Source organism: Triturus cristatus, chromosome 2_2, assembly GCF_964204655.1.
Source record: "Triturus cristatus chromosome 2_2, aTriCri1.1, whole genome shotgun sequence".
In the NCBI taxonomy this organism is placed as follows: Eukaryota; Metazoa; Chordata; class Amphibia; order Caudata; family Salamandridae; genus Triturus; species Triturus cristatus.
In genome coordinates, this window is record NC_140582.1 from 89616138 (window position 1) to 89631202 (window position 15065).

At 46.3% G+C, this 15065-nt stretch overlaps 1 protein-coding gene and 1 non-coding gene across 2 annotated transcripts in view; both read left to right on the forward strand.

The window, feature by feature from the left end:
- The window catches only part of B4GALT1 (beta-1,4-galactosyltransferase 1), a 357167-nt gene that overhangs the window by 177494 nt on the left and 164608 nt on the right, over window positions 1-15065 (forward strand). The window lies entirely within an intron of this gene.
- TRNASTOP-UCA (transfer RNA opal suppressor (anticodon UCA)) lies at window positions 13565-13651 on the forward strand. Its single transcript has one exon. It is a non-coding gene; the product is annotated as a tRNA-Sec (tRNA).

A 15065-nucleotide genomic window follows, 5' to 3' on the forward strand; every position in this document is an offset into this window, starting at 1 on the left:
AAATCCGGGCTAACCAATGCCCTTCGCTATGAGAATGGGGCGAGTTATTGCAGTGAAAGAAATGATCGCTAAAGCGCGGCTATTAAAAAACCCTTGTTCTGGCCTTATAAATTAAAAAGCACTGAGCGAACGGGGAACACAGGCTGAGTCAGGAGCACAGCATCCTCCCGGGGAGATATAGTGGCACCAAAGTCGTAAAGTGCCAATGCGCTTACCTGTAGTATCAATAACGGCGCTACGGCTCAGTCAGGGACAACGGACAAGTCACCACCACACGAGTCGATGACACGAGTCACACGATGCTGACACACACTGTGTGTACACCGCCACCACGAGGTGTGTATGCAGACAGTGTGGCACCGTGCGTGATGACGCGACGGACTGCAGAGAGTGCGCTGCGCACCTCATGGCCAATCACTGACACTGTTCAGACATAAGCCACAGTGATTGGCCATAGTTGCGCGGCACCCAATGCAGTTTCTTCGTAGGCTGCCTCAGGCTCTCAGCCAATCCAGAGACGCTGCATTAGCAGCGCCTGCCCTGGATTGGCTAAAGAGCACGGATAGGGCTCGCCCATACCGAGAGACGGGGCTGCTGCATGAGGCAACCCTCGGCCTCTCGGCCCCCTCCCTCTCAGTCCATAGTAGTGCCTAGCTGGCTGGCAGACAATGTGGCGAATGCGCATGCTCGTGCTTGTCGAGAGCCAAACTCGAGCATGCGCAAATAAATTGCGAGCTGCTGTCAGGCAGTGTCCGTGCATGGCAGGGTGAAACTGAAACAACTGTAACTGAACAGTCACTGGCCCCACGCCCCCTTCATGTCCCGACTCCCGGCCGGCGGCCGCTACACAGGAATAAATAAAGATTCATCATTGCTGGATTTGCTGCAGTGCAAGCACACCGCGTGCGTTAAGTGGGGCTCAGCCCCTGCGCCCCAATGGACGCACCGCCGCTGTAAATCTTCCCCTCTTCACACCCGTTCTTCCCTGTCCCTACCTAGGTGCTGACGTGCACGATCTCTCGTGGTAAGGGACTTCCCGCCCAGGTTGCCTGGGGTTTTCACTCGGGATCTGAGGATGCAGCACATGGTCGAGATACGGGAGCCGGGTTGATTGCCTTCAAGGGCAGTCATGTGTTCCTACAGCTGAAGTTTATATTCATTCAGTCGCTCAAAGAAGTGTAGGTATTCACATATGTATGTAACGTGTGTGTAGTGCACACATGCCAACAAAGACTTATTCAGGGCATTTGATCCTTTTGCAGTTTTATATTGCTCTTATTTGTTGCGCACTCCACCCAAAGATGTACATGAGCACCAGTTAGTATTATCTTCGCTCCTTCCTTCCTTCCTTCCTTCCACCCACCTAGGCTTCCCAAGAAGTGACAGACCTCGTGGAGATAAATTGCCTTAGAACAGACTGATGGTGTTATAATTGAAATTGTAATCAATTTATAAGTGCAAAGCTTCAAGCACATGTGGTTAAAAAATTGTCCAGTGCAACTACTACCGTTAAACGAAATGTGACTGGTTGCTCTGTCTTCTTTCTGATGTTTGTAAACTCGCAGCTTGTGTGCTGCATGGCTAACCACTTATATGGTCCCAAAGGCGAGACCTATTGGCTATGCCAATGCTTGTTAGGACTTGAGCCCTGATTGCATTCACAAGGTTCAACCCGCCCCACGCCAACTCTGTGCTGTCTTGATCCTTTACTGCCCATCCCAATGCCATACTTAGTACTATGTTGTAGCTCCACATTGAAGAGTTTGCCTTGCTTTTGATTGAGCAGGGGGGCGAAGTGTTGTAGTTTTATGGTGGTTTGAATTGTGATTTTTTTTGAGCTATAGTGAAATAATAACAAGAAAAATACACGTTTTCATATATACACCAGGACTCGAAACCAAGTATCCCAAACTGATGTAGGCACATACTGCTCTTTCTGTTTTCTAGTCATTCTTTGAGACTATATACATTTTTGGGGAACTCCTGTTACCCCATCCCCTACCCATCATCTCTTGGCGGCTACTTTCCAATACTTGTCAAACAGGCATGTAAACATTCTGTCAATGGAATCGTTTCTAGGACATGCATGGGAAGGGCAGACAGGATTGACTGAACCCTAATTTCCCCTGAGAGGGACATCTTACTTCTGCAAACCAATACTTTTACTCGGTGAAAAGGTGAGTGGAATCGGTAGTTTTTAATTTGCTTTACGCTACAGACTTCTGTTCAGGATGCAAAACCAAGAACGTGCTCAGTTGATAGCTCTGTTCAGGAGACGTCCAAAAGTGCTGCCGCAGATGTGTCGTTGTATCAGTAGGGGTTAGGCTTCAGTATGGACACGCCCTTTCATGCTTCAGATATTACTGTCATACTTGAGTGTAAAGGGCATCTGTTACTTCTTTATGTAGACATGTATCACTCGCTCTCTGTCAAACTCTTTAAAATTCATCACGAAATTAACATTTTTTCCAAAATGCAACGTTCAGTCTTATTACCAGATACAATTTATGCATTTTGCTGTCCAAATGGGAAAGATGCATTTCCTTTTTATTTTGAGTCTAGGTTGCAGAAGGCTTGTTGTGGGTTTACAAAGAACTTACAGGGGTTTTCAGGGCACACATTGCTTACCATTGGTTGGCTTTTTTGGAGCTGTTCTTTCCTTTCTTGCCCGTCTTCAGATTGTCCCTCCTTTGGAGCTCTTTACCCTTCTCTTGAGTGACTGACTTGTTTCTTTTCACTGCTCAGTTTTAGAGAACTGCTTTATTTTGTTTGGTCCAGCACTCAATCAAAGTGTCTGTGTTTTCCAGCTGTCTCCCTCTTGTGTTTCTTCCACAGCCTGCCCTGCCATACACCTGCCTCACTGCTGCATCCTTCGTGTGCTTCTCACCCTCACCCCGTGTTTCTCACTCCCTCGTGCCCCCCTTCTATTCCCAGGTGTCTTCCCCACTTTGAACACGCTGCCCCACTTGCCCCCGCCCCATACCCTAGTTCATTTAAAAAAAAAAATATATATATTCTCTGAAAAAACCATAGGTTTCACACATGTTATAGTTAGCGGAAATTTTACTGATAAAAAACCAGTGAAATTCCCCCGTTATAGTTAGTGCAGGCAACTATAACTCACGCGACCGCAATCCTCTGCTGATGCTAATACTGTATTTAGACACTTATTTGCCCATGTCTTCTTCCATACATTTTTAGCTATACATATATTACAAATATTTTTTTTTCATAAAGACACATATGTCATCAGCAGAAGATTGCGGTCGCGTGAGTTATAGTTGCCTGCACTAACTATAACGGGGGAATTTCACTGGTTTTTTATCAGTAAAATTTCCGCTAACTATAACATGTGTGAAACCTATGGTTTTTTCAGTGAATTTGCAAGGTTTTTTAAATGCTAATTCCTAACTATAACGTGTGTGAAACCTATGGTTTTTTCAGTGAATTTGTACGGTTTTTTAAATGCTAAGTTACTTTACGCCATTCGTGGCGTGCGCGCCCACTATATATATTCTCCCCAAAAATACTGTGTTGTAGTTTGACCAACAAAGACAATTTGCACTCCCAGATATGTATCATCAAGAATGTAATTGGCTACGTATTTCGACCTAAACGGTCTTCGTCACGGCCAAATACAAGTGGTAAAAGTGCACAATCACCCTTTTAAAAAAAAGTCATCATAGACATTGTAAACATACTATAAGAAGTTAGACAGTTTGTCCGATTATGTTTAGGGTAATCCGTTCATGTGAGGGGATACTCCATTTAAGGCTGGGGGGAAGGGGAATGCATGCTTGCAGACTACTGTTCCCTGTGGTGCTTTTCCTGAACAGGCTGATTTGTAAAATGTCATCCTCCACCTTAACCAAAACATCCAAGAACTCCATCTCAGATGCATGCACTTTGTGTAAAAAAGTTTAAGTTGTTCCTGGCAAAGAAAGAAAGTCATGCAATGTATCAAATGGTCCGTCCCAGATGATAAAAGGATCATCTATATATTGTGTTCAGAATACTAGATGCTGTGTCCATATCTCGTTGGCATTAATCCAAATGTGTTGTGCCACCAGCCAATGAAAATCCAGCGTAACTGGGTGCAAAAACAGCTTCCTACTACAGCTAGCTCCTGTGAGTTATCTATACCATTGTTCACCAAATAAAAAGAAATTGTTCTAAATGCAAAAACCTAATATGCTTAATAAAATCATCGAATGATCATACGGAAACAAAGGTTTGTCCCTGAAAAAATGCCTACATGCCTGTATGCCCAACTCATGATCAATGCAGGTGTATAATGATACAATGTTGATGGTAACGAAAAAATTGTTAGATTTCCAAGGGATATCCTGAATCTTACTGATAAAATCTGTACTACCCCTACAGCATGCAGGCAAATTGAGGACACAGAGAAGCAAAAAATAATCCAAGTTCTAGGAGACTATTATTGGCTGATAGGCCTGCCGGGAGGATTCTCTCTGTCCTTGTGGATTTTTGGCAGCATGGAAACTGGTACCATTAAGTGGCCCCATCAGCGGATGCATTTCTTTTTATTTAGGTTTAACTTTGTTTTTATTGGCATTCATTAATTAATAATAAACAGTTTCAGGAGTCCGCACTATGTGTTCGTTGGTCAGGGCATCGTTTAGCATCTGTTCAGCCTAGACATGCCTTTCTTAGGTGCCCCCTGCCCGCTCCCCGCTGGACCCATTAGCAAGTCTGCAGTGTCTCTCTGAATTCAGAGTCCTGCTCCATTTTGAAAACCATAATGCCATGGAATAAGAAATTTTAACAAAAACCCCTGAAAAAATGAAAGAAGGAAAAAGGCAACCCCCTCCCTCCCATGAACTGGTGTGCTGGGAAGTTACAAACTGGAACCCTATGTGAGCCCCTCTCTTAAATGCAGGACAGCGTCACTAAGTGAGTGATGTGGGGCTTGTAAGGCGGAGAAGGCGCAGGTACCTGGGGCATGTGATTTCTTCATTTCGAATGACAAGAGTGAACGCAGCGGCTGCCATATTTCGTTAAAGCTTGCCATTGAGTCGCTTAGAGCGGCCTGTATGTGTTCCATACCCAGGATGAACCATACCCTATGTAGCCATCCAACGTAGGTCGGTTTTACCCTCGTACCCAAATGCGATAAGATATTTTGGAGATCCGCCCTATTTGCTTCCCTTTCCGGGATCTGAGTGGATACGTCGGCGGGTTAGGCAAACCCAGCACCACATACGCGGGGAGTCACGGAATCTGCGTGTCAAACTGGTGATCCACATCGTCTAATATCGCAGACCAATAGCTCGTCAATTCCTTGCACTCCCACAACAAATGCAGCAGCGTATCTTCTTCCCCACATCCCCGCCAGCAAAGTGGGCTGTGTTCAGGGTTACCCTTATGCAGACGGACTGGGGTCAGATACCAGTACATAGCTACCTTAACCGCCGTCTCTTTGCTCGCTATATGTCATGCGGTGTGGGCAGCCCGGTAGTAGATGTCCGACCACTCCTTCGCTGTGAGATCCCTCCCCAGTTCACTCGCCCACCGTCTCTGCCCTGCCGTGTGTTTCCGCGGGACTTGAGGACGTAACGCCACGTATATCTCGGAGATCATTTTCTTATCCGTGTTTTCTGTGTAGAGCCATTTCTCGAAATTCGTTAACTTCCGAGAGACCTTCGGCAGGACTTCTGTGTTAAGTAACCAGTGCCTAATTTGCAGTTAGTGAAACCTCTCGGTCTCCGGGTTGCCATATTCAGCGCGCAGGTCTGTAAAGGAGAGAATCCCATCTAGATCAAAGAAGTGCCCTGCTGCCTTGCATTCTGACTCCCTCCATCGCGGAAAGGACCCTTCGTCCGCTCCCGGGGAGAAGTCGTTATCAAGAATGGAGGTCAAGGGCGAGGGAAAAGAGGACAGCCCCTTCTTGATGGCGACCCAGTCCCAGACTCTCAGCACTATATGCGTGATGGGGGAACCCTTGAGATTCGGAGGTCTATCTTCCCTCTTAAGAAAGGGGACCTTCTGAAGCGATAATTTGGCCAACGCTCTATCCTGGAACAGCCATCTCGTCTCCGATTCGGATCTGTTCCACTCCACTAGATATCGGAGCTGTGCCACCCGGAAATGCTCCAAAATATTCGGTATCCCCAATCCCCCTTCGTCAGGCCGTAGGTAGCCCAGTTCCTGTTTCAGTCGAGGCCTAGTTCCCGCCCACACACATTTCTGGAGCACTTGCTGTAACGACTGAAGAGTGCCTGGCGGTGGCCATATCGGAATGGTTTGAAAAAGATATAATGCTTTAGGGAGAAAGGACATCTTTATAGCCGCCACCCAACCAAAAAGGGAGTACCCATGCTGCCTCCACTGGAGCAGGTCTCTTGTGATTTGAGAGATGAGCTTGGCATAGTTAATCTTGACCGTTTGAGAAACCGACGGTGCCAGTTCAATGCCCAGGTAGGGGATTGATGTTTGTACCGGAATACCCTCATACTTACTCCCGTCCGTGGCTAGCAACTGCCCTGCTTGGTTCAGCCACAGGATCATGGATTTTCCTACATTAACCCGAAAAGCCCGAGACCCGGCCAAAATCCTGCAGCTCCCTCAAGAATGCCGGGACTTAGCGCACGGGTGATTCAAGGGATGCGATGATATCTTCTGCATAAAGACTGATTGTATGTCTTTCCCCCCCGAACGGAATGCCTAATATATCCGGGTTCTCCCTGATCTTCTGAGCCAGTGGCTCGACATAGAGGGCAAAAAGAAGGGGAGACAATGGGCACCCCTGGCGCGTTCCTCCCTGTATCTCGAATAGGCAAGATGTCACCCCATTCACCCGAATAGTCGCCGTAGGTTGGTTGTAGCAGCTCGCCACCCAGGCCCGAAACCGTTCTCCTAGTCCAAAGTGAATTAGGGTTTTATCTAGATAGTCCCAATCGACTCGATTGAATGCCTTCTCGGCATCCACCAACAATAGTAGGGCATCCATATCCGTGCGATGAGCCTTGTCTATGAGATGGAAAAGGCGTTTGGTATTGTCGCTACTTTGCCGGTTTTGAATAAAGCCCGATTGGTCAGGCTCTATAATACCCGGCATGAGGGAACCCGGCCTAGCCGCCAGTATGCCCGTGAACACCTTCAGATCCACATTAAGCAACGACACCGGTCGGTAGGAGCCGCACAGGTACTTGTCCTTGTCTGGTTTCGGCAGTACAACTATTGAGGCCGCTAGCATATCTGAGGGAATCGACCCCGGACCCGTGACGGAGTTAAAGAGTTTCGTAAGTATGGCGGCAAACACTGTGCAGAATGCTTTTTTAGAACCCAGCTAATAACCCATCAGGTCCCGGCGCCTTCAAGGGCTTGAGGCAAGATATCGCCCTTATCACCACCTCTGTGCGTATGGGCGCCTCTAGTAGTTCGGCCTGGGAGGCACACAAGACGGTTATGTGTGACTCATGGAGATAGGCATTGACCTGAGAGGGTGGAGGAGTCTCTGTACGGTACAGCTCAGCATAGCATGTTTGAAACTCCCGGGCTATTTCATTGTTGCATTTGAACGCTCTCCCCGAGGCCGACCTGAGGGAGTGCACTTTAGAGTCCAAGGTGCGGGCCCGTAGCTTATTTGCCAGCAGACGCCCTGTATTATTGCCGCCTATGTAGTAGGAGTGCTTAAGTCTAAGTGCTGCATACTCGGCCCTATCTAGGTCAAAACCCGTCAATTGTGCGCGCGCTGCCTTCGATTGACGCCAGACCCTTGGCGCCCCCGTCCTGCTGTGCACCCGTTCTAATTCTAGATTTTGGGCCATGAGCTGCTCCTGTTTAGACCTATGCTCTTTATTCTCGGCAGAGGAGATCGCGATCAATTCCCCCCTCACCACTGCTTTAAGAGCCCCCCCATAAAGTAGCACGAGAGACCTCGGGGGAGTCGTTGGTTTCAAGGTAGTGTGTGATACATTTGAGAATCTGTTCCCGCACCACTTGTTTATGTAACAGGCCCTCCCTCAGTTTCCAACCCCCTGGGTTCCTCCCCATGGTCGGCACCTGCAGAGTCACTTGGACCTCGTCATGGTCAGATAGGGCCGCCGGCGTTATGCTATCCTCTCGAACCAATGCATTCAGTTCTGCCGTGCCCAACAAATTATCCAAATGGGCGTAGTTGTGGTGTGCGTGAGAGTAGTAAGAGAATTGCGAAGTGTGGTACTGTGCCGCCCGCCAAAGATCAATGAGCCCCTGATTCTGCAACCACTGTCGCCCGTCCGCAGAGATTGCCCCGGTCTGGGCGTACCTGTGGCTAGACCTATCCGCTGACGTATCCATGACTAAATTTAGATCGCCTCTGACAAGTACCCGTAGCTCCTGATCCCCAAGGACATCGGACAGGGCTGCCTTGAGAAACTTCTCCTGGCCAGTGTTGGAAGCATGGATCGCCCCCACAGCCAGCGGTAAGACCCCTATCCACAACTTGTAGGCTAGCAGCCGCCCTTTGAGTTCCGCAACCTTGTCTCCCACCTTCCCAGTAAAGCGTTTAGCCACCAATAAAGCCACCCCTGCTTTCTTGTCCTGAGTGGAAGAGAAAAACTGTTGAGAGAATGCTCTGGACCACATTCTGTGCTAATCTTTGGGGAGAAGGCAAGTCTCCTGTAGGAGGCAAATATCTGCTCCTTGTCTTTCAGGAGAGCTATTTACTACAGCAAAATATACCTCCGCTGCAGCAATGGTGACATTCTAATGAAAGTAATGACTAAGTAATGTGGCAGTTGGAGACAAAGGTTTCTTAATTCACCAGTATTTGGCTGTTGGAACCGGAAGCATTGCAAGTAAAAGTTGATCTTCGGGCCTGTGATTGGTGGGTGACACCAGATTCAGCTATTTAGGGTGTTTTAAGCATTTAAGGTATTTGATCACAAGTATTGGGCAGTATTCTTGTGCTAGTGATGAATTTCAAGCGTTTATTGGGACAAGGACTTAACGAGGAGTATATAAATCCAGTGCATTAGTGCAATTAGTGTAGATACTGTTATAGTGACAGAGGCGTTTTCAAGTACTGGCAATCTATCAATCTAAGTGGGAACATTAGAGGGCTTTTATTCATTTAATATGAGACTTGACAGCAAAAAGAATTTCAGTGACTCTGCACTCATTGGAGATGACGAAGTGAAGAATGCTTTGACACTCGTTGAGATGCAATTTACCATATGCTGCAAACGAAAATGTTAAATGATTTTGGTTATTATGTTTGTATTACGTTAAAATGATATCAAGGTCACAAAATGGTGCCTTTTTTAGGTTGACAAAGGCTGTCTGACAACCAAAATGCATTCCTGTCCAGCCTCTTGAGTGCTGTTTTTCTCTTGAAATTGAGGGAAGTTGTGAGTGGTGTTTTACAACGTGCTAGCACCTTAACGTGCACCATTAGCGTTCATGGGCTGGTTGGCATAACTGCACTCTGTTGGATATATCCGTCTTCATTTGCTCGCCCGTACCGCCGCTCTTTTCTTGGCAGGTGCTGCTAGCTCCAGGTGGCGAATCCGCAAACCATCAGAAACCAATCCCTTTGCAAAGTTAGTAGCGCACATTGGTTCCTGTGCTTGCTACTTACTTTCCCCCCATTTCTATTGGCTGTAGCATACTGTTTCCTGTTGTTCCTTGTGTCTACCTCATGTGCTTCTCGTATCAGTTTCCCGGTGACCAAGTACTGTTTCCATCTGCTTTTGTGAAACAATTTTTTCAAGGTTTTGCATGCACAACTCTTGTTTTTATTATTCTTTTGAACATGCACAGTCCCTCGTCACCCAGAGGCGGGCACTTTTATTAAAGAGAGGTAGAAAGGGGCCCCCCACTGCCTTCACTTTTATTCATCATGTGCAAAAAGACAGTTCCCTCATGGGCTGATGGAGCCATGCAAAGACTGCTCCTCTAAGAATCTTTGTGCCTTTAAGGCAAACTCCTTTAATTTCATTTGGCCCTAGCCAAAAACGACCCTCTGTTGTGCTCTGGTCGGGGCTGCTGAAACAGGCAAGATCTGCTGTATGTCAATATTGCTGCGTATGTGTTAGAGCCTCCCCGTAAATCGGTGGTTCCATCTCCCTGCTTGCGGTGCATTGTTATTTATTGTTCATATTATACCAAAGTTTCCCACTCTGTAAAAACTTCCGAATAACCTTGACATGGTTTATGAGCTAGGGTAAGAATAAAGGGTTTGGCGCTCAGGACACAATACACACATATTGGAAAAATGTGTGTTATTGGTGCGGTGCCTAAAAGAGAGGGATGTCATCCATTGCATCCCTTAACACATAGGTAATATAATTGAAACAAGTCTCTCAGCACATGCAATAGTGTGTTAATACAAATGAGTCATTAAGTCGTCCTTATATTCTCCAATTCTTTCTTTAATTGGGTTTGATTTCTCTGCCAGCCAACATATGTTTTATCAGTGGGTGTGTCACCCTACGATTTCCTCAGGGCTGTAATCCACAGTTGCACTCTGAAGTCAATAGAATATATCCCCAATTTTAAAAGAGTAGCAGCAGTGTCAATTTATCAGAATACAAAATAGGCATGTCGTCACCTATAAAAACCAGTGAACCGTGTCTGGGCCAAAAGTTCCGGAACCTCTGTCTTGGCGAGTGTGCCTGGGAATATATTCTACTGACTTCAGAGTGCAACTGTGGATTACAACCCTGAGGAAGTGGTAAGGACGACTGGATCACTCATTTGTATTAACACACTATTGCGTGTGTTGAGAGACTTGTTTCAACCTTGACATGGTAACATTTTCATCAGCGATGAGGGACTTTTTATTTCTAAATTGAGCAGGCAAAGCCAAGCTTTTCTCATTTGCAAATTGTATTTCTCTACCCCTCGCAGAGAAAATGATTTGTTCCAGGGAGCAGGGCAGCAATCCTGGACGGACTGAGCAGAGGCTGGGGTGGCAGCGGAGGATTGTATCTATTCCGGGCAGGGTTGAATTGGGATCAAAAATCGGTCCGGGCACACCAAAAAAAGTGGCCCACATTTGCGTATTGCCTTTTACGCAAAACACTGCTTCAGCGAAGTTTTATGAAAAAGGGGGTGGGGGTATGTTTGATTAACTTCACTTAGATAAAAAAAAACAAGCATTGAAAATGCAATAGGTCTCGCCCTTGTTTAAGTTAAAGCAATTCTGTTTGTAATTAGGTGGCTTTTTCGCAAATCCCTAAAATGCCCTCATACACTCTCGGCCACAGAACCAACGTCAATTAACTCCTAGGAGCGCTTGAAGGTCATCCACTTCACTAAAAACGCCATATTTCTACCGACTCAACTGGAGCACAAGTATTCAAAGCTTTGGTGAAGCCCCACATTAGGTACTGCTCTTAAAGGCCCAGGATGTACACTACAGGTTGGTTGCATGAATTCACATCCAAATGACCTTCAAAATCCTTGCTTGCAAAACAAAACTGGAAAAACAAGCATTGTTAATTCTGGTCCAGTCTCCTGTGGGCAGGTACATACTGGGTTGAAAACTGACCCTTAAACTTCACAACCACACGTCTATCCAGACGACCACTGGGGAAAAAAGTATGTGCCAATGAGGCCTGCAATGGAAGCACACAGTAAACTCCGATAATCCAGGAGCTCACCTGGTCTGTGGCGACAGTTCATAATCAGATGCCAAGCAGACACCTGTCGGCTGCAGGGGATCTATGCAGCACTCTGGTTCTATAATGGGTCAAGACGTGAAACATTCAGAGTCCAACATCCCCAAGCATGTTAAGCTGCGCTTCCCCCTCCTGGGTTAGAAACTGGTGTCAAGCTGCAGACACAAGCTTTCCGTATTTAATAAAGCATTGTCGGGTACTTTATGTACCGTGTCTTAGACCTGGCTTACACTCCTTATTGATAGGCCTTCAATCTCACTGAATTTGACGGGAAAATCTTAATGGGCAAGCGCAGGGAACAAAGAGTTCAAATCCTAAGGACGTGACAGTTCTGCATTCCTTTCGAGAGGATTAACAATACAGCAGAAGAATCGAGACCCTGCTGTGTCACACCAAACCCTTTTCTACTGTAGTACATGGAGTAGAACAGGCAAGTGAGGATTGCTTCCCTCCTTTGGTTAACCCCCAAACCTTCCACAATATGTCCAAACATTCAAGCTGTTAGCGGGTTCGGGGATTTTAGCCATCAAGACAGACAAGAGTACCACACCTGCCGAACAGCACGTTTTCAGGCGGCCAGGTTCCATAGTCGAACGCTGGCGGGGCCAACTTAGCCATTTACTCTTGAAACTAATAACATCCAATGTATTAAGTCGGGTAAATATGTTTTTTCAAAGTGCAAAACAGTTAAGCAGCTTTATCACTAACACTCATCGTTTAGCTATTAATTGAGAGGCAGTATTTTATTAAGTCACCCAAAAAAACTCTGAGCTTGCATTGTGCAAGGGCTGACGGAACCAGGACTTCTTTAATTTTACTCGCTAAGCAACAACCTTTCCGATGTTTCACTGCGCTGGGATTAAAGATAAATAACCCCGGGTCGTAATTTAAGGACGCGCACACAACACCTTAAACCCAGGAGGTAAAGCGGCGAGGAATGCTCGGAATGCAGGGGCCATTTTCTTTCCAGAGGGACTCTAAACTTCGCGGATCTCAGTCAGAGGCTGCTCGGGTAGAATCGAATTTTCGAAGAAACCCGACGACCGCAATAGCTTACCATTTCTCCTTAGAATCGATTGCAGGCATTCGAGCTATTGGGGGCGAGGAGTCCATGCACACGCCCCCAACCTGTCCGCATCTGATTCTCTTTGCCCGCCCCCCGAAGAGGCACAGGCAATAGAGACCAGCACATGTCCCGTGTATTTTCATTCAACTGTCTGACAATTAGTACCCCCCACGTCAAACGTCATTCTCTCGGAGTCCCGCCCACCGCTTCATGGGCTCACTGGCATATTAAACAAATCCCCCCAGTTGCTCTGCCCTGCTTCCGTTTTCGCACTTCAACGGCGGAAACCAGTTCGGTTCCGCCTGACGCTTAGCAAATAAACTATGAAAAGCAATATTCTGTCAAAACAAAATACGGAAAACAAACAGAGGTGCCAAATTAAGGTGGTCGTAATACAACGTGGCTCTTTTAATTTACATCTTTTCAAGCGGCCGCTTCTAAAACGTAGAACTAGAAAGGACTGTGCATGTTGTGAGGGAGAGAACACGAGCAGCATTTTCACTGTTTCGTTTCTACTTCCTTTGCGTGAGCTTGATTAACTCGTGATGTGGTTATTCAAGTGATGCATCGGCTGCTGGTTGCTATTGCAAGTTGTCCTCCTCGTAGCTTTGTTTTTTTTTATCACGTTAGAAAAGCAGGCAGCAGACTGGTCTCATTTACCCAGAAACCCTTGTTCTAATTTCCATAAATTAAGGTTTATCTCCTGAACGTTTAGCTTCAAGCGGTAAAGACCTTCAAACAAATTGACGTGCTAGCACTGAGAAACGGGTGAAGAAAATAGATTACGAAAGTTCATAGAGCTCACCCTATTAATAAAGTGTTCTGTATTTTCCTGTTATATATAAGTCACCATATAACTGTTTAACCTGCCCGGATGAACCTCAGTGGTCTGGGGTGCAGGCTTCAAACCTGTAGCTGTTTAGCAACAGAGTGGTTCAATTCCACCTTCTGGGCGGTCTCCTTACATACATTTGACATTTATTTTGCTACAATAATCATAATTATAGCGTTATTTCTGATGACAGTTCCATGTGACTTATATACAGACACAAAGCGTGTGTGTATCATTGACTTTAAGGATACCGCAACCAATGCCTAAGTACTAAGCATTTCTGGCAATATTTGGAAGCAGGAGGAGGGAGATTTAGTAAAACAAATTTTGGGGTTTTATTTTTCACATTGAAGACTGAAGAGGACGCAGTTTTTTGGCTTTAAAAAATAGGTGCTCTTCCACCAGAACCTATTGTGTCGGCATGAATAAATGAGAAAATTGCCACTGAACGTTTTCTTCACTCTTATAACAAGGCGTTAATACTGTACCTAGAGGTATTCCTCTGTGCACTATTCGCAAATTACAAAATAAAAGCAGAGTCCTCTACAACACTGCACTCTCTGCCGCCACTAAACTCTACGCCACTCTACTCTTCACCACCGGACTCTACTCTATGCTTCTCTTCTGTACTCTACCCCAATGTATGTACGCCACTACACTCTATATCTCTCCATTCTACACCAATACACTTTAAAACCACTCTAATCTACCGTGCACTACTGCACTCTACAACACTGAACTCTGCGACGCTCTACTCTGACACTGCACTCTACACCACTCTATTCTACTCTGCTCTTTCCACTCTACGCGACTACAATCTACCCTGCCACTCTATTCTATGCTTCTGCACTCTGACACTGCACTCTATGCCACTGCATTCAAACCCAATGCACTCTACTCCATTGCACTCTACACCAATCCACTCTGCGCAACTGCACTGTACGCCACAATATTCTACTCTGCAACACTCTACACCACTGCACTCTACAACATTGCACTCTACACTACTGCACTCTACAACACTCTACTCTGCAACACTAGACTCCCTGCCACTGGACTCTATGCCATTCTAATCTAAGCCACTCTACTTTGCTCCACTTCACTCTGTCACCTCACTGTACTCTGCACCACTCTACTCTATACCACTCTACTGCACTCTACGCCAATGCATTCTACCACCAATGCACTCTACGTCACTATAATCTACGCCATTACACTCCATGTAAATCCAATCTATGCCACTCCAATCTACTGTGCACCACTGCACTCTGACACTGCTCTCTACTCGACTTTACTCTACATCCCTCTACTCTATGCCAGAGCACGCTACCCCACTCTGCAATGCACCACTGCACTCTTCGTCACTGCACTCTACACCACTCCAGTCTAAGCTACTCCTCTCTACTCTACAAGACTCCACTCTACGCCACTCCACTGCACTCTAATCCACTCTACTCTACACCACTGCACTCTATGCAACTGCACTACACCTCTGCACTCTACCCTGCACCACTCCACTCTGCACTCTACCCTGCAC